At 50.4% G+C, this 18538-nt stretch overlaps 1 protein-coding gene across 11 annotated transcripts in view; it reads left to right on the forward strand.

The window, feature by feature from the left end:
- Positions 1-18538, forward strand: part of CTIF (cap binding complex dependent translation initiation factor) — a 327569-nt gene that overhangs the window by 56211 nt on the left and 252820 nt on the right. For 2 of the 11 annotated variants that reach the window (XM_063653653.1, XM_063653656.1), the window contains exon 2: positions 14387-14474. The exons of 8 other annotated variants lie outside the window; for them this stretch is intronic. The gene's annotated coding sequence lies outside the window, so the exon portion shown is untranslated. Of the gene's footprint in view, positions 1-14386; positions 14475-15432; positions 15600-18538 lie in introns of those variants that run through there. One more of the 11 variants, XM_063653659.1, reaches the window with a different exon arrangement.

Here is an 18538-nt window from a genome sequence, read left to right on the forward strand (position 1 = left end):
AAAGGGGAGAGTGGGAGCGGCACCCTTCCGGGTCTCAATTAGGATTAGGATTGTTGGTTGTGCTGTCTATTGCTGTGTAATAAATTACCCCTCAAATTACCCCAAAACTTAGCTGAAACTACATACATTTATTTTTTAATTAACTTTTTTTTTAGAGAGACAGGGTCTCAGTCTATCACCCAGGCTGGAGTGCAGTGGTGTGATCACAGCTCACTGCAGCTTCAACCTCCCAATCTCAAGTAATCCTCCTGCCTCAGCCTCCCAAATGGCTGGGACCAGAGGTGCACACCACCACACTAGGCTAATATTTTATTTTTTTGTAGGGATGGGGTCTCTGTATGTTGCCCATGCTGGTCTTGAACTCCTGGACTCAAGCCATCCTCCCACGTTGGTCTCCCAAAGTGCTGTGGTTATAGGCGCGAGCCCATGTGCCCAGCCTTGAGCTGCATACATTTGTTATTTCATGGTTTATGCTGGTAAAGAATTGGAGCTCTGCTTAGCTCACTCCCTTGCTCTGGGATCTCTCTGAGGCTGCAATCAAGGTGTCAGCTGAGGCAATATTCAACTGCGGGAAGAGCCACTTCCAAGCTCATGTGTGTGGGTGGTGACAGGATTCAGTTCCTTGCAGGCTGTTGGACTGAGTTGTCCACAGTTCCTCTCCAGCATGGCAGCTGGTTCATCAAATCATGCAAGCTGAGGAGGCAATAGAGTCAACAAGGTGGCAGTCATGGTCTTTTGTAACTGAATCACAGAAGTGACATCCTATCACTTTTGTCATATTCTATTTGTTAGAAACAAGTCACTAGGTTCAGCCTACAGTCAAGGGAGGAGATTACACAGATCATGAATGGGAGGAGGCAAGGATCATTCAACACCGTCTTAGAAAGCTGCTTACCACGGTGACATAGAACAGAAAATCCAAAGAACAGAGGTTTAAACAACATACTCCTTTATTTCTTTCTTATGTCTACAGGCAGGCAGCTCAGGCTTTGCGTGAGAGCTCTGTGATTACAGGGGCCCAAGCTCTTTCTGTCTTTCTGCTTTGCCCTGTGTAATAGTTGACTGCTATTCTCAAAGTTGTCTCATGGCCCAAGAGAGTTGCTGGATCTCCATTCATCACATCCACAGTCCAGACAAGAAAGAGAAAGTGGGAAGAGCAAAAGGCATGTGCCAATGGAATCAGTCCCTTTTCCTTTTCTTTCTTTCTTTTTTTTTTCTTTTGGAAGACAGAGTCTTGCTCTGTTACCCAGGCTGGAATGCAGTGGTGCGACCTCGGCTCACTACCTCCGCCTCCCGGGTTCAAACGATTCTCTTGCTTCAGCCTCCCGAGTAGATGGGACAAGAGGGGCATGCTAACACACCTGGCTAATTTTTTGTATTTTAGTAGAGATGGGGTTTCACTGTGTTAGCCAGGATGGTCTCCATCTCCTGACCTCGTGATCCACCCACCTCGGCCTCCTAAAGTGCTGGGATTACAGGCGTGAGCCACCGCACCCGGCTGGAATCAGTCCCTTTAAAGGGTTCAGTAAATTCCCTTTACACCTCATTGGTCACTCCTATCTGTGAGGGAGGCTGCAAAATGTAGTTTTTCTCTAGGTACATTTTCTCCCCCAGTGTTATAAGGATTCTATTAACAAGGAAGAAGGAGACAATGGATATTCTAGATTCAACTAGCAGTGACTGCTGTTTTTATTGTCTCCTCAACCTGAAGGTGTAAAGCCAGATCTTCCACCTCCACTGCATCATGTGGGCCCTGCCCCAGCTTCCGGGTCTCCTGGGGGAGCTGAGTGGGTGGAATAAGGGGCAAATGTTGGAGGATGAAGTTCTAGTGCAACATAGGATATAACAGTGAACAAAGAAGTGTAACATCAACTGGCCTCTTTGTTCACTGCCTCATTCATTTATCATCGATTTGCTGACTGCCTACCTTGCATGAGGCAGCAGGAAATGGAGGAAGACATAGAGTTAAGGGACCCGCAGCCTCCAACGGGAGACAGACCTGTGACTAGATAGATGACCAGTCAGCTGACACTCAGCAGAAAGCTAGCCCTGGGAAGGAGGGCATGCAGGCTGGGACTTGAAGGGTAGTGATAGGTTTTGAATATGTGCCCCCTCTCAATCTCATGTTGAAATGTGGTCTCCAGTGTTGGAGGTGGGGCCCAGTGGGAGGTGTTTGGATCATGGAAATGGATGCTTCATGAATGGCTTGGTATCATCCCCTTGGTGATAAGCGAACTCTCTCCCTGAGTTCACATGAGACCTGGTTTAAAAGTGTGTGGCACCCCCCGCCTTGCTCCTGCCCTGGCCGTGTGACGTGCCTGCTTTCACTTTGCCTTCTGCCATGAGTGAAAGCTCCCTGAAGCCTCCCCAGCAGCCAAGCAGATGCCGGTGCCATGCTTGAACAGCCTGCAGAACCATGAACCAATGAAGCCTTTTTTCTTTAAATTACCCAGCCTCAGGTATTCCTTTATAGCAATGTGAGAATGGCCTAACACAGGTGGATAGCAGTTGTCTGGGCAGAATGGGCCGAGGAAGCAGCTTGTGTGCTGGCATGCAGCTCCAGCCCCCTTGTCTGGAGGAGGGCCAATGCTGGGTGTTCTATTCTCCAGCCTGAGAACTTGGACTGTTTCAGATGAGAAGACCCAGTGGCCAGTGCAGGGGACAGATCTCTGCCTGCAGCGGGGCCCAGGAGGGAGCCTCTATCGCCCTCTATTCCATTGCCCTTTCAGCCTTTCCAGCTCCAGTGGGCCTGCAGTAAGCTTCAGACCCTGAAACAGCGGGTAGGTGGCCTGGGTGGGCAGGGAAACCCCAGCTGAGGGTATTGGGAAGTTGGGGGAGGCTCTGATGGTCTTACCAGGACTCCAGATTTTTCCTACTTGGCAACCTAGGGAACATCACAGGCATCCCCTGAACCATATTTGCTTTATAAGTCACAGGTGAACAATCAAAACCACCTAACTTAGCCTATGAACTTCTGCTCATTCATATTTAAGTTTTCAGAGGCTCAGCCTGAAGGAAGTTGGAAGTGTGCTGTCATTAGCAAGGAGAGAAGGTGTGGCAGGCACCTCTCACCTCTGAGGCCAAGGTAGCACCTTCCAAGGATACTCAGAAGTGCATGAAGCCTGTCTTGCCTCCAGCAATACACAGACTCAGAATATATGCAGCAGGGCCTGCTGAGGTTGAGGGGAGCCAGCAATAAGCTCATGGCAGTTGTCACCTCTGTGCATTTAAAATTTAAGGTCAGAACTTGGGAACCTTTTGGTATTTGCCGGCCAGAAGGATCTGCTGCTCAGAGGGCCATGAAACGGTGAAACGGCATGGTGGTGTGGGCGGGCAGGCTCCTGTACTTACCATTGTGGTCAACAGAGACAGTTCTATAACAACACGCAGGGCAAGAACAAGGATGATAGCACCAATAAGGGCAATGGCATTTCTTGAATGTAGCGAAGTGTTCAGCATGGGCCAAAAGTACTTTATGGGGACTATCTTCCCTGCAAGAGCCCCAGAATGGAGACACTGTGATTAGTCTCCACCTCCAACCCCAGCCTTTTTCCTGGGGGAAGAGCAGGGGACAATCCCAGCAAGACTCCTTCTCACTCCTGCCCCTATACGAGTGGAGCAGATTCCAGATTCAGTGGTGGTGCACGGAGTGATCAATGGGTAGGATGCTGCCACCTCCGACCTGAAGACTTTAGGCCTCTCTGCATGGGAGGACTGCCCACCCCACAGGGGCCTGAAAGCTTCAACAGAGCAGAAAATCTCCTCTCTGCCGATCTGCTCATGGGTGTTGGAAAGGCCTGGCGAATTGTAAAGCAGTGTTGCTGGAGGAGTCTGAGCAGATGGTTCTATTGGCCCAGGGTGTGGCCAGGGCCTCACACTGTGACCGGATCTGAAAAGACACAGACCCCTCGGAACCAGTGATCTAGCCAGGGGGGTCAACAGCCAACCTTTACATTTTTTCTCTTAAAGGTTTTTTTTTTTCTTGTTCATAAAAATGCCAAAATCTCATTTTGGGGAGATAAAAAGAAAATACAGAAACAGCAAAAGGAAAAAAGTTAGTCCTAATACCACCTCTGAAAGATGTCTTTGGATATTTGTAGTTTACAGTCCTATTTCTATGTATTTTCATGTAGTTGAGATTCCAGGGTCCATTAAAAATTGTGTTTTCTTTCCTACATATCATGGTGCCATGAGCAATCCCAGGTTATTACAGCCCTTCGTAAATAATTCCTGAGGGCTGAATAAGCTAGCAAGCCATGTCTGTAGCTGAGTGTGGGGATGTCTTAGTGCCCACCAGACTGTCCCCCTCATGCCAGCACCTTCCTGCTCAGCTGGCCTCTGCACTGTCCATGTCCTGTGCTCACAGGATCCAGAGGATTAGAAGGAGATCTCCTCTAGCGACAGGGCGGGTACCAGGTGCTGGAGTTAGGAGGCGAAAGGGCGACCCCTGGGTCTTGCATAGATGGACAAGGCCCCCAGTGTGATGTGATGAGCCCTAACAGAGGGTGCCGTGACCCAGCCTTACTTGGCCTGTCACGGGGCTTCCCTGAGCCAGCCCAGTGACCTCAAAGCTTTCCCACCTGTGACACCCTCCAAGTGGCCAATCCACTTTGAGTACGTGAGGTGAGAGGGGACAGCTCACCTAGCTGCCAACCAATGTGTCTAATAATCTCCATGCCTCCAATTCCTCACTGTCAATTGGAGAGACTAATAGCATGCACCCCATGGGGTTGAGAGCACTAAAAGCAATCAAACCTGAGTGTGCGCAGAGCCTGCCCCCAACCCCCCAGGCATGCAATAGATGTGCCCCATCATTGCTTGCTTCTAGGGAGCTCCCGGGGTGGGGAGCTGGGGCTGACACAGGAAGTAACAAGAGTGACTTGGCGCTGGGGAGACTGAGGCCTCAAGAGTTCAGGAACTTCCTGAAGGTCATGTGATGGAGGCGATGAGCTCCGAAGTCTGTGTCTGTATCTGCTTCATTTGTTTGTCACTCCCCATGGGCACCTTCGTACCTGTTGTGTTTTTAATTTTCTGTCAGTTGGAGCAAGCAGATGTGGCTCTGGGCAGGATTTCCTATGGTGTCCTTGTCACTTCATACTCTGTCTTCTCCTTGCCACTCTGGGGATGCCCTTGAGCAGAGCCCGTCTCTCATTCACCTTGGTATCCCAAGGTCTAGCACGGTGCCTGGCAGACACCGAGGAAGTGACAGGCATTTGTTGCGCTTTGAGTCAAGGACAGAGCCAGAGCAAAGGCTACTGGGTGAGCCGAAGGGATATTTCTTTTGAGCTCTGACATCTCGGTGTCTCCAGCTCTGTTCTTGGCTTGTCACTATACATCAGACTGGAATGCTGGGGTTTTTCCTGGCAGTCTCTCCATCCCCTCTCTTGAATAGTGCTGGATGAGATAGACAAATTCTTCATTATCTTTTGCAGCCAAACCAGTTCTTCCCTTTCCCTGCAATATTCCCAGCTGGCCCTGAGTGGTCTCCTGCTGCATCAGTCCCAGTGCAGCCTGTCTCATATTGGTGACATTTTACACTGGCATGTCCCTGGTGAGAATGTTAAGCTCGTTGAAATCTGAGAGGCGCCTCCTTGCTCTCTCAGCCACGTAGACACCATGTTTCCATAGGCCACTGCTCTCCTATGTGTTGGGTAGACACATTTCCAATTTGGAGGATGGTCCTTTCAGGCTTTGGTCTGGCCTGCAGAGAAGGGTATCTCAGCTCAGTTGAACAGAGATCTGCCCTCACCACTAAGGTGTTAGGCCCAATTCTTTATCCAGCTATAGGAAAAGAAAAAAGAGCTTTTGTAGAAGCAAAGAGGACCTGATCGTGTTAATCTGTGTTAATTTCAAGGGTCCAGCCCTGCAATTCCAGGCTCCCAAAAGAAAAATGTGTTTTCCCCCGCCTTGATCCACTGCTCTGTGAGGTAGATGTACTGCCCGGATGTGAGCAGCATGTTTAGACACTGAGAATCAACTTAGCAGCCTTCTGATCTCTGTATATTCTGTGTGTGTGCAACAGGAATAATGATTTTTAACACTGGGTTTGGCAAGGGCGTTGCCAGACTTTCTCATAGGCGATCTGATGGGGAGGCTGTCTCCCTGAGGGTCCCTCCCCTAGGGAGAGTTATGTGAGTCTGAGAAAACACCTGGCCAGCCTCATCTATAAACATGGCACAATATTATTGAATGATAGCCTGGGGACCAGCCTGTGGGGAGTGGAAATGCAGTCTTAGGACAGCTATAAACTAATGGTCTTTCTTGCTTACTCACACATTGAAGCGGGGTTCTGAGATGGCATTGAGACAAGGGCCCCCATCACCCACCCTCACCAGCTTCTTGGACCAAGACTGCATATACTGATATGTTCAACTCACTGTCTTGTATGCTCTAAAACACTTTTGTTTTGAAGCAAGAAAATGGAAGACAAGCTTAGGGATGGCAGTCTCCTGGAGGCAGCCCGAGGGAGGAGAAAGAAAAGACATTGGCACAAATCTCAGGAAGCAAGGATTTTAGTCCAGGCTCTGGGATTTGGGGCGTGTCGTATCATAGCTCTGTGAGTATGTTTCTTCACCTATAATATGAAGAATTGGCTTGCTCGTTTCATTGATGCTAGGAGGCATGTTCATTTCACATCTTAATGTTTCTTAAATCAGGGTGCATCTTATTATTGCTGGCATAGCACCCTTGCTGTTGCCAGATGACAGGCAGGACATAGTCGTCATGGCCTGAGCCTGTGTGAACATGGGCCTACTGTTCATAGTGTCGCATCCTCAGTTAAAGAAGGTTTGTTGTTGATTATCCACATATTGAGTATGAATATCATTAAAGGTATCTACAAAAGGGTCTCATCATGATTTATTAGCAGACGGGCCAGAAGACAGAGCAGTGGGGCACCAATTTAATATTAGAGAAGCAAATATTGTTGGAGGAAAGACTGCAATCTCATACTTTCCTGTAAAACAGTAAGAATTGTCAGTCTCATGCATGCTAAACAATGCCACCAAAGGTGGAAGAAATTGCCAGAAGTTGACTCAGAAGAGATGAAACAGTCTCAGAGCCAGGTGAGGCCTGCGTGAGCAATTTTTCTACATGTAAGACTATCATGAAGGCATTATGGCATAACTTAATTGACAGCATATTTTCTTTGTGGTTCATAAAATAATGGTGAGCCTTACAGGTGATGACTTTGCTTTCTAAGGTCTCTTCTAGTTCTAATGTCTAATAGTTGTGTTTTCATTTTTCTGTCAAGTGGAGCAAGCAGATCAAAAATAACATTTTTAGTGTTTCTCTCCTATGTTGGTGCTGCTTCTCTGGGCCCCTGTAGCACTTGACCCTTGATGTCATAACTGCGTGATTGCTTCTCTGCCCTTCTTGTTGTGTCCGTAACATTCAATACCAAGCTTGAGTTAGTGTTTTTTAAATGGACATGTGGGTGGATGAATGGGTGGATAGGTGGGTGGATGAATGGATGAATGGGTGGATGAATAGATGGATGGATGGATGGATAGATGGATGGATGGATGGATAAGAATGGGTGGACAGATGGGTGGATGGCTAGACAGGTGGGTGGGTGAATGGATGGCTGAATGGATGGCTAGATGAGTGGATGGATGGATGGATGGATGAATGGGTAGATGAATAGATGGGTGGATGGATGAATGGGTAGATGAATAGATGGGTGGATGGATGGATAGATGGATGGATAAGAATGGGTGGATGGATGGATGGATGGATGGATGGATGGATGGATGGATGGCTAGATGGGTGGGTAGGAGAATGGATGGATGAATGGATGGCTAGATAAGTGGATGGATGGATGGATGGATGGATGGATGGGTGGGTGGATAGGTGGGTGGATGGATAGATGGATGATTGGGTGGGTGGGTGGATTGATGGATGGATGAATGGATGGATGGATGGATGGATGGACAGGTGGGTGGATCAATGGGCGGGTGGATGGATGGATAGATGGATGGTTGGATGGATACATGAATGGGTGGATTGGGATGGATGGCTAGATAGGTGGATAGATGGATGGATGGATGGATGGATGGATATGTGAATGAGTGGATTGATGGATGGATGGCTAGATGGGTGGATGAATGGATAGATGGGTGAGTGAATGGATGGATTAATGGATGGCTAGATGGGTGGGTGGGTGGATGGATGGATGGATGGATGGATGGATGGATGGATGGATGAATGTGTGGGTGGATGGATAGATGGGTGGGTGGATGGCTGGATGAATGTGTGGGTGGATGGATAGATGGGTGGGTGGATGGCTGGATGAATGTGTGGATAGATGGATAGATGGGTGGGTGGATGGCTGGCTGGGTAGATAGACAGATGGATGGGTGGGTGGGTGGATGGATGGATGCATGGATAGATGGATAAATGTGTGGATGGTTGGATAGATGGGTGGGTGGAGGGCTGGCTGGGTAGATAGACGGATGGATGGATGGGTGGGTGGGTGGATGCATGGAAGGATGGATGGATGGATGGATGGAATGAATAGATGAATGGCGGGTAGGTGGGTGGATTGCTGGGTGGATGGGTGGACGAATAGATATAGATGGGTGGCTGGCTTGCTGGCTGGCTGGAGCTGCACCATGAGATGCACCCTCATCTTTGGTGAGGCAACAGATACCCTTCCAGGAAGCTTCAAACAAGTTCTCCAGATTCAGTGGGAGCCTAGACTCAGTGAATTTTTTTTTTTTTTTTTTTTTTTTTTGAGATGGAGTCTCACTGTCGCCCAGGCTGGAGAGCAGTGGTGCAATGTCGGCTCACTGCAACCTCCGCCTCCCAGATTCAAGCAATTCTCCTGCCTCAGCCTCTCGAGTAGCTGGGACTACAGGCACATACCGCCATGCCTGGCTAATTTTTTGTATTTTAGTAGAGACGGGGTTTCACCATGTTGCCCAGGCTGGTGTCAAACTCCTGAGCTCAGGCAATCTGCCTGCCTTGGCCTCCCAAACTGTTGGGATTACAGGCGTGAACCATTATGCCCAGCTGACTCAGTGATTTTTTTTTAAGGCTTTTTTTTTTTTTTTTTTTTGAGATGAGTCTTGTTCTGTCCCCCAGGCTGGAGTGCAGTGGCATGATCTTGGCTCACTTGCAAGCTCCACCTTCTGGATTCAGGCCATTCTCCTGCCTCAGCCTCCCTACTAGCTGGGACTACAGGTGCCCGCCACCACGCCCGCCTAATTTTTTGTATATTTTAGTAGAGACGGGGTTTCACAGTGTTAGCCAGGACAGTCTCGATCTCCTGACCTCGTGATCCGCCCACCTCGGCCTCCCAAAGTGTTGGGATTACAGGAGTGAGCCACCGCGCCCGGCCTTTTAGGCTTTTCATTGATGTTCTTTTATTTATTTGGTCCTAGATGATTCTAACAACTATGGTTTTTTTTGGAGAGGCCTCCAAGCTACTAAGCCAGAGATTCCAACCCAAGTCAATAATCATGGGGCCAACCCATGTACATTACTTTTTTAACAGCTTTATTCAGATTCGATTTATATATTTTATAATTTACACATTTAAAATATACAATTAAATGGTTTTCAGTCTAATTATAAATATGTGTGACCTTTACCACCTTCATCACCTCTAAAAGAAACCCTTTAGCTATCACCCCCTTGTCTCCCTGCCTCCTTCCTGCCTCAGTTGTAAGCAAATACCATTCTACTTTTTGTCTCTCTAGATGTGTCTATTCTGGATATTTCATATTAATGAAAACTTATGTGATCTTTTGTGACTGGCTTTTTTCATTTAGCTTCGTATTTTCAAGGTTCATCCATGTGGTAGCATGGATCAGCACTTTATTCCTTCTAACAGCTGAGTAATATTCCATTGCATGCATAGTTCATATTTTGTTATCCAGTCATCAATTGATGGATGTTTGTGTAGCTTTTACCTTTTGGCTATTATTAATAATGGTACTAAAAACATTTGTGTGCAAGTTTTTATGTAGACATGTGTTTTCATTTTTCTCAGGTGTATGCCTGGGAGTGGAATTGTTGGGTCATAAGGTTTATGTTTAATGGTTCAAGAAATTGCAAGCCATTCCATATGGTTTTCCACAGCAGCTGCACCATCTTACATTCCCATGAGCAGTGTTTGAGGGCTCCAGTTGCTCCACATCCTCTCCAACACTTGACTCGATACTTTGTAAGGTCTTTTTACTTCTAAGCTTCTAGGATTCTGGGTGAAATTCAGTGACAGTTGAGGCTATGGGAGGCTCCTTTCTGGCCTTATATCCCCTCCTTCTCCATGTCTCAGTGGAGTTTGCAGATGGCTGTGGGGGATTTCTCAGTTAATTATCTGCCAGTTAACCACTCAGCCTGCTCCCTGCGGTTGTATCTGGCTACAGACTTCTCCTGCTGTGTGTGTGAAGAGGTTATCTGCTGCTACCATGCTCTAGTGGGTGAAATTAACCACAGAAATAATGGGAAGTAGAGACCAAGGACTCTGATGGACTAATTAGAACAGCCATCAGGATCTGCCCCCTGTGGGCTCTCTGCTGCAAGGCATCTGGCTGCACCTGGGAGTCCTTCCTCACTGCAGCCGTCCCAGACTAGCCTGTGGGAGGAGCTCTTAGGTCACAGAGGCCCACCATGGGCCTCTCGGAGGGAGCCCACAGCCTCCCTTCTGGCCTCTGTTGATTGCCCACTTCATACCAGGTCCTGGAAATACAATGATGGGAAAGACGAAAAGGTCCCTGTTCTCAAGCACGCACACTAGAGTGGGTTCCTGATGGAATTAACTGGAACTTAGATTTTTCTGGCTGCCTGTTTTCCCAATTACTTGATCATGTTCCGGAGAGAAATAATTGAGGAAACCAAACCCAGGAAACCATACCTGAACCTTCTATGTGGCCTTGGCCAAGAGCTCTTGTCCCTGGCTTGACAATCTGTTGTGGGAGACCTCTGTAATCGGGCTCTATGTTCTACAAGGTAGTGGACATGGCTTGCAAATATGTATGGCCTGCTAGAGCTTGGCTTTCTCATACCCTCTCACCAGAAGAAGACTTTGCAGCTCAAAAGGACTGCACCTGTCTCATCTGTCCCTTTTCCCCCTTCCTCAGAGCTCCTACCCTATCTCAGCTCAACCTGGTGGGAACGTTCAGTGATTCATTGGCTCATGCCACAAGGCAGTGGGAATCTGAGATATTGCTAGTCCAGAGCAAATGCTCGGGATTGCAGTCAGACGCCTGAGTCATCATCCTGCCCTGTCACTGGGCCACTGGCATACTGTTCCAGGGTCCCCATGTGGGAGGGTAACTGGGTGGTGATGCATGCTCTGCCTAACTGCAGCCGCAGGGTTATTAAGAGCTGACTGGCAGGAAGGACAATGCTGAGCTGTGCAGACTCCAGGGGTATGAGGCCCAGTGCCACCCTCCAGACCTCCCTAAATGACTTCAGACTCCCTGGAGAGTTCATAACTGCTGGCACCCTGGACAGGACCCAAAGGCTTGATCTGGAGCAGGTTCCAAGGCCCACTCTAGGAGGGACCAGGGGGTCTAGCAGCTTATGGGGGATGTTGGGCAAGGGCTGGCAAATTGAAGGAGTGGAGCTCTGGGACCCTCACTCTCTTTGGTCAGAGTATCCATGCCTTGGAGCCATTCTGTCCAGGTTTCAGTTCTGAGCCAGCCTCTTCCTAGCCAGGTGACCTTGAGCAACCCTTCGTGTCCTCAGTTTCCTAATTTGTACAAGGGGGACAAAAATAATGCCTACATTATAGGATGGTCTTGAGGATTAAATTAATATATGACAAGCATTTAGCACAGGGGCCGGCACATACTAAATTCTCAATAAACACAAGTATTTATTATATTTTTTATATTTGGGGAGAGTCGTTTATGATTTCGTTTGAAAAACAAGTATGGTATTAGAGGAAAATAGTTTGGAAACCAACAATCTGTGAGGAATACAATATTGATGATTTGCTTTCCTGCTTTAGGAAAGGTCAAAGGGCAGCTGCCTTTGAGCAGGAGTTTCCCTCCCTCGGGTCCTCCAAGCAAAGGCAGAGGCAGCTTTGCAGTGTTGTCTCTGAGCCTGGAGGCCACTCCAGGAATCAGAGGCCTTGGGCTTTTGCTGCCCATTTCTTTGCCTCCCTGTGGTTCGCAGAGAATTCAGGGAGAGCTGTAGGAGCGCTGGGCACTGGATCAAGTCTGAGATTCCTGTGGTTGCTGTCCAGCATGCTTCAGGCTTTGTGCGGGATACATGAGGGCTCCCTGGCAGAAGAGGGGCCTGCCCTCTAACACCCAAGCTGTGTGTGCTGGGTCCACTTGTAATGTGCCACCTGTCTCTGCCCATCAGCAGCCCGCCGCTGTCCGTCTGCTAATACCAGGGTGGGTAGAGCATTTGTTACCTGCTGCTGACCATTTTCTACTTTCTGGGAATCCATCATGAAACTGTCAAAGAGGAACTGAATGTCTATGGTGAGGTCAGCTCAGGCTCCTGGGGTCCAAGGAAAGGAACAGACAGGTCCTCAGCCTCCAGAAGCTCGTAGTTTAGCTGGGGAAGGAGGCAGCGACTCAGCTCACATTAGGGCTGAGCTGGAGGGTGGTGGGGGCATTACAGGAGCAGTGGGACATCCCTGGGCTGTCCTTTCCTCCCTTGAGACACTGAGCAGGGGCACCCTGTCCCTAGGAGGAGCTTGGGTATGCACAGCCCAGTTTCTGCTGAGTGACACCATCTTCCTATAATAGCTGTGGCTATCTTCAGCCAGGTTATGGTTGAGTACTGCTGGTCTGGAGCCGTTTTTTCTTTCTCCTTGCAATGACCTTGCATATTTCTGTTTTGGACCTGGACTATCATGTATTATTTCACAGTGTAACTCCCAAGGGCAATCCTTCGTCCTGATTTATTTCCAAGTTCTCAGGGGGACCCCTCATTTTTGTTTGTAGGCATAGACCACTTCCAGTTAGTTGCTCCTTCGCAGGGGGCTCACAAACTTGGATGCCTTATGGGGGCCAGGCAGGTAACATGTGTGAGTGAGGGAGCCAGGTGAGCGTGAGGTTGTGAGCAGCGGGGAGGCATTAGAGAGTGTAGGGGTCTGCAGAGAACTGGGGTTGATTGCCTGGTCTGAAGGGGACACCACTTCTTAGCTCTAGCTGATGGTTACAGTGCAAGAAGGTGGGCCAGTGTTGCTTGATCATCCAGTTTTTTCAAGAAAAGTCAGAAATTGTGGCTTTTTATGTGAAATATTTTGATTTATGTTAGCTCAAATATTTTTAAAATATCTAACTGGCTAACCAGAACACACCATGGTCCAGACGTGGCCCCAGCACAGGCGGTAGCAATCTCTGCTTTGTGGCTGTGCTCCTTGCAGGACAAGGCGGTCATCGAAAGTTTTGGGGGTGGGGGGGCAGGCAGAAGCCCAACGGCCCAGTGAGTGGCTGCTATGAGCGTTCTGAGGGGTCTCTGTGACCTGGGCCAGTCAAGGTGGCATCTAAGAGGTGGGCTTGAGCTGTTCTTGAGGATGAGTAGAGAGAAAGGGATGCTGTTCTCGAACGTGAGCCAGTTCTGCCTTGTAGCCATAGCACAAGACCACCTGGACAGGCCTGCAAGGCCACAGCCTACTGAGCCCTAGCCTGTGCACAGCCTATTCTGGGCTGTGGACACCCCCACCAGGCTCTGGAAACAGCTCGGTACTGTCCCTGCTCCAGCTGGGCTGTAGTTCAGGGAGCTGTTGCCAAGAGGGAGAAAGCTGACTGGGGACCCTGGAAACCCCAAGACAGATGCCAGAGAGAGCGTTGCCTGAGAAGGAAGGCCTGGAGTGCTGCTGCCACCACACTTGGATGCCCTTTCTGGCCTTAACCCCAGGTGCTTGTGGATATATCACTGGGTTCAGAGCAGGGCACTATTGGTCTCCCTTCCTAGCATGCTCCAAGTTACTTTTCACTCTTGGCCAATAAACCCAGAAGCTTTTGACAGCTGGTGGTGGGGCTCACCCATCTACCTTCAGAGTCCACAGAAGAGAGAATGGATCTCTGTGAGTTCCTGCAGGTTGGCAAAACAGGTCAACCCAGGGATTGGAATATAGGAGAGGGCCAGACTGAGGCCCAAGGAGGACTCAGGGTATTCAGAGTTGGGAGGCATTAGGGAGTGGTGAGGTCTGCAGAGATCTGGGGTTCAGAGATAGCATTGGTCATTGATATCCAGAGTAGTCAAGGAGGGCTTCATGGAGGAGGTGTGCCCAGAGGTGGGCCTTGAGGGAAAAGGGGAGATTTGGAGAGGCAGAGGTAGGAGAGAATGCAGAAGACAGAGTGAGGTATAGAAGTTGTGAAGTCGAGTGACAATTGCAACTGATAATTGAGTGCTTGATGTATGCCTAGCTGTGTTGAGCACTTTTCTCATTCATTCTTTCACGTGATTCTCACAGCACTTCATGAGGTGGCACTTTCACCATCAGCCTACTTTAAACACGAGGAAGCAGGCCCAGAGTCCGCCCAACAGCGCGCAGCGAAAAGGTGATTTAGCCAGCACTGGAACCCAGACTCGGGACCCATAAGCATGATGTCACCCTATTTTACGAGTGGGGGCAGTGAGGAAGCCACCTGACTCCAGCCAGGGATATGGCTGTCCAGCTGTCCGGTGGCCCTGCACAGTTTTGGTTTGTTTCAGTTATGACTTCCCTGTCCCTGGTGTCTCTAGGATGTGGTATACAGCAGGTGCTCAGTATGTCTTAGTTGGGAAGAGTTGTTTCGAGGAGGCTCTTGAATGTCATGGGAAGAGGTTGGAGTCCTGGTTCTGGGACTGGGTGACCTTGAGGGTGTCGGGGGGCTGGAGCAAGTCAACTCCCAGCATCCATTGGCTTTAACATTCTAGGAGCTGGGAGTGGGGTTGGAGGAAAGCCCGGGCCCATTGGCAGTGGGCGGAAGAGCTGAGGAGGCCCACTCTGAGGGAAGGACAGTGCTGGAGAGGGCGTGGGAGGGCTGGGGGAGCCACAGGCCCGTCTACCCATTCTGGGCCTGCAATGGAAGCAGGTGTAGGATGGAGCAGGGCCCTCAAGGATCATGCAGTCTTATCAATACCAGGCAAAAACCTATAAAAAATTCAAGAGCAGGGCAACAGTTGGGTAGCAGCGCAGAGGTGGAGAAGGTGTCACCAGGCAGCCTGGGTTTGGTGCCAGGGGAGCAGGTGGGTGGTCAGTGCTGGAGCCCAGTGGAGACTTCTGTGGGCCTTGGGGGCAGACCTGGAAACAGGTGCACCCAGGGATAAAGCAGGACCTGCACCTCACAGAGCCCACCTGGATGCCCTCCTCCCTGTTGGGCTGGGCCTACCTGCCCAGGTGGGTTGCTGTTTCAGTGTTCTTCCTCCAAGAGGAAGTGCTCATCAGGAGTCAGGAATCTAATGATGCACCCCCGGGGGACTGAGGCCTGTGCCTTTCACACTCCTGTGGGCTGCTCTCTCTTCCTCCCTCCCCAGGGCCTCTGATCTCAGCCCCCATTCTGGGTGCCAGCCCTGCAGGCCTGCTGAGCAGAAAAGAATCCATGGCATCTCTCTTGCCTTCCGGCCAGCCATGCCCTTCCCGCCCCATGAAAACTGGTCCAGCTCCTCAGTGACTCATGGAGGCTGCTTTTGGGGACAGAGGAGTAAGTGCCAAGCCCCAGCTCTGTTTCCATGAAGTTCTGATGAGACCACAGGGCTTGGTCCAGGGCTTTGCACAGGGTGGGGGCTCAGGAGGGTATGAGGACAATGGGATGATTTTGGTGTCATCTGTTATTTAGGAATATCTGTCATGTCACTAACTGCCTGATGTTGATGATTGTAACCCAGAACTGTGCTTGGGGTCCACAGAGGTTAGGAGTCACTAGGGGAAGGGAGGTGACTCTCAGCAGAGGTCCCTGGAGAAGGCAGGCTGTTGAGGGACGTGAGGGCTTGGATCCTGCATTGCAGCCTGGGTCTACCCATAGATACCCGAGTGGCTCCCAGTACATCATTCCCCCATCAGCCCCCAAGGCCCCAGTGTCCTCACCTGCATGGCAGCAGCTGAAGGGCTGTTGAGGTCAGGCAGCATAGATATCAGGAACCACCTCCAACTTGTTCAGACCTGGCAGATGTGCCTGAGCTCCATGCTGGGTGTTGCAGGACTGTAAGCAGGTGCTGTCATGTTATGCGCCTGGCCCTGAGAGTCCAGTGTGGAGGTGGTGGCCCCAGCGTCCGCTGATCATATTAACTTGTGGATGTCATGCCTGGTTCTGAGCTCTGCCCTGGGCCCTGCATGGGCCATAAGAGGAGCCGCCCCTTCACCAGATAGCTGACCAGCTGGCCAGAAGTTTGGCCTGGGGACTCCACCCATTTCTAGCACTCTGGCCAGAGCAAGAGTATCTGAATAATGGATAAAGGAGACATGCAAGGTTTTCTAGATCTTGTCTATTTCAGGTGTAGTTCTCTGACTGGCAGTAGCAGCCTCACCTGGGAGCATGTTAAGAATGCTGAGTCTCAGGCCCCAACTCCCATCCTTGAACCAGAATCTGCATTGTAACAAGATGCCCTGTGATTGGCGTACTCGTTAAAGTTTGGAAAGCAGTGCTCCCGGCCACTTCCATGTGGCTCACATGTTTTTCATGGGTAGGTGAAACAAAAGTCCCACAAATTGATAGTTACAATGTGTGCTACATGCTGATATTTTCAATTTAGTTATACATTTTTTAATGCTGATATCATGACCCAGGAAATTTGTTTTGCAGCCCATGAAACTGCTGAGACCTGCAGTTTGAACAACACCATGCTAGTTGACACCCTATTGGATGTTTGAGTGACAAAAGGGTTAATTTGGTGGGGTGACAGGGGATCAGACATTTAGAGGATATCAGATGTCCTTGACTACTGAGACAGAAAATGTTGCCAATGTCCAAGGTCACCTGCCTTTGACTTCATGCATTTCTGACCTTTCCCATTTCCCAGGGGTTGGGGACCTGGGGCTCCCGCACATGGAGGCCTCTGCTTCCTCCCGCTTTTCTTTGGCAAACACCAACATGGTTGAATTATCAGGCCAGAGCTTGAGGGCCGCAGACTGTCGGGGAAGTACATTCTCGCTGGAGTCCTGAAGGGGAGTGTGGGCTGGACTGGGGCCGGAGGGGCGTGGTTGGCAGTGAGCAGGCTCCCGTGGCTTCCTCGGGGAGAGCCGTGGGCATCTTCTGTTTGTCCTGGGCAGCCTGGCCTCTCTCCTCCCCACTCCAGCAGGCAGTGCCCTGGGGCTGGCCCTGCCCTGGGGGCCACCTGATGGCCTACAAGGGAGGATTCTAGCCCCAATTGTGCACTCTGGGTAAAGGTGTTGCTCCCACTGTGTGGGGATGGGAAGGAGAGAGGGGATGGAGGGGACCAGGGCCCGAAAGACAGCAGCCAGCTCTGCCTGTAATGGTCACCAGGAGCTGCTTGCTGGAGAGCAACCTGGGAGCACAGTGCTGTGCAGCACCAGGTGACATGGGAAGCGGCCATGGGGAAGGTGGGGTGAAGACGCCAGTGGCTGTGATGAGTGGATTTAGCAGCAGGAGAGCAGGGACAACACTCTGGGCCCCATTGCCCACCACAGCTCCGATGCCACCCCCACTGCAGACTTGCTGTCCTGCTGGGATGAGTGGACAGACCTGTGAACCCCAAGGCTGCTGATCTTACGGTCACCAAGCAAGCCCCCTGCAGCCCCACCTGGGCCCCCTGCAACGGGCCTGGGATCCATAGGAGGCTGGACCCCTTGCAGCAGCCACAAGCCAAAAGATGAGCCAGGAAGCAGAAATTGGGGTCTTCCTGGGCCTCCTTGGTGGGGTGTCAGAAGGGTGTGCTGCTGGAGTGAGTTGGGTGCTGGTGGTAGACAGGAAAGAGCCTGAAGAAGTGTGGGGTGCAGTGCTGCCTCCGTGCGGGCCTCGAATGATGGATTCCCTGAGAAGTGCTGGTAGGCCCTGGAGCAGATGCGTCTCATCTTGTTTGCAGGTCACTGAACTCATCCCTGAGGATTGGAGGAGGAGGTAATGCCCCTAATGCCTGGCTGTTCTTAAAAGGATTGGCTAAATTGATAGCTCCTAATGCCATTTGTCACTGGGTGGGCAGGAAAGGATACTGAGAGGGCTGGGATGGCTCCGCTGATTGTCTCTGGCCTGTGGTTGCTCTCCAATGTCAGCCTTCCCTTTTCCTCCAGACCTCCTGCCTCTGAAGTTCAGACTCAAAGTCAGACTTGGCCAGGGGCTAAGAAGGAGAGACTGGCACCCGACCATCTCAGGCTGCCCCACGGTGTTCACAGAAACCCCTTCCAGAGCACTAGTTTCCTAAGGAAGCTACAGAGTGCTGGGCTGAGAGCAGCAAGGGATGGGGAGGAAGGAGAGGAAGGGGAAGGGGAGTTTGTTTGGGTGTAGGGTGGGGAGGAGACACTAGTATGGAGAGAGGCACCTTTTTGTCAAAGAACATGGGTGATTTTCATTTTTGTCCTTAAAAATAGCCAGGCTTACTGGGCCGTGGTGACAAGCATGGACTGTGATTGGCTGCAGCAGGAGGTGGGGAGTCCCTGGGCTGGTGGCCGAGGCTGGATAAGGTCGTT

This window comes from Pongo pygmaeus, chromosome 17, assembly GCF_028885625.2.
Source record: "Pongo pygmaeus isolate AG05252 chromosome 17, NHGRI_mPonPyg2-v2.0_pri, whole genome shotgun sequence".
Taxonomy (NCBI): domain Eukaryota; kingdom Metazoa; phylum Chordata; class Mammalia; order Primates; family Hominidae; genus Pongo; species Pongo pygmaeus.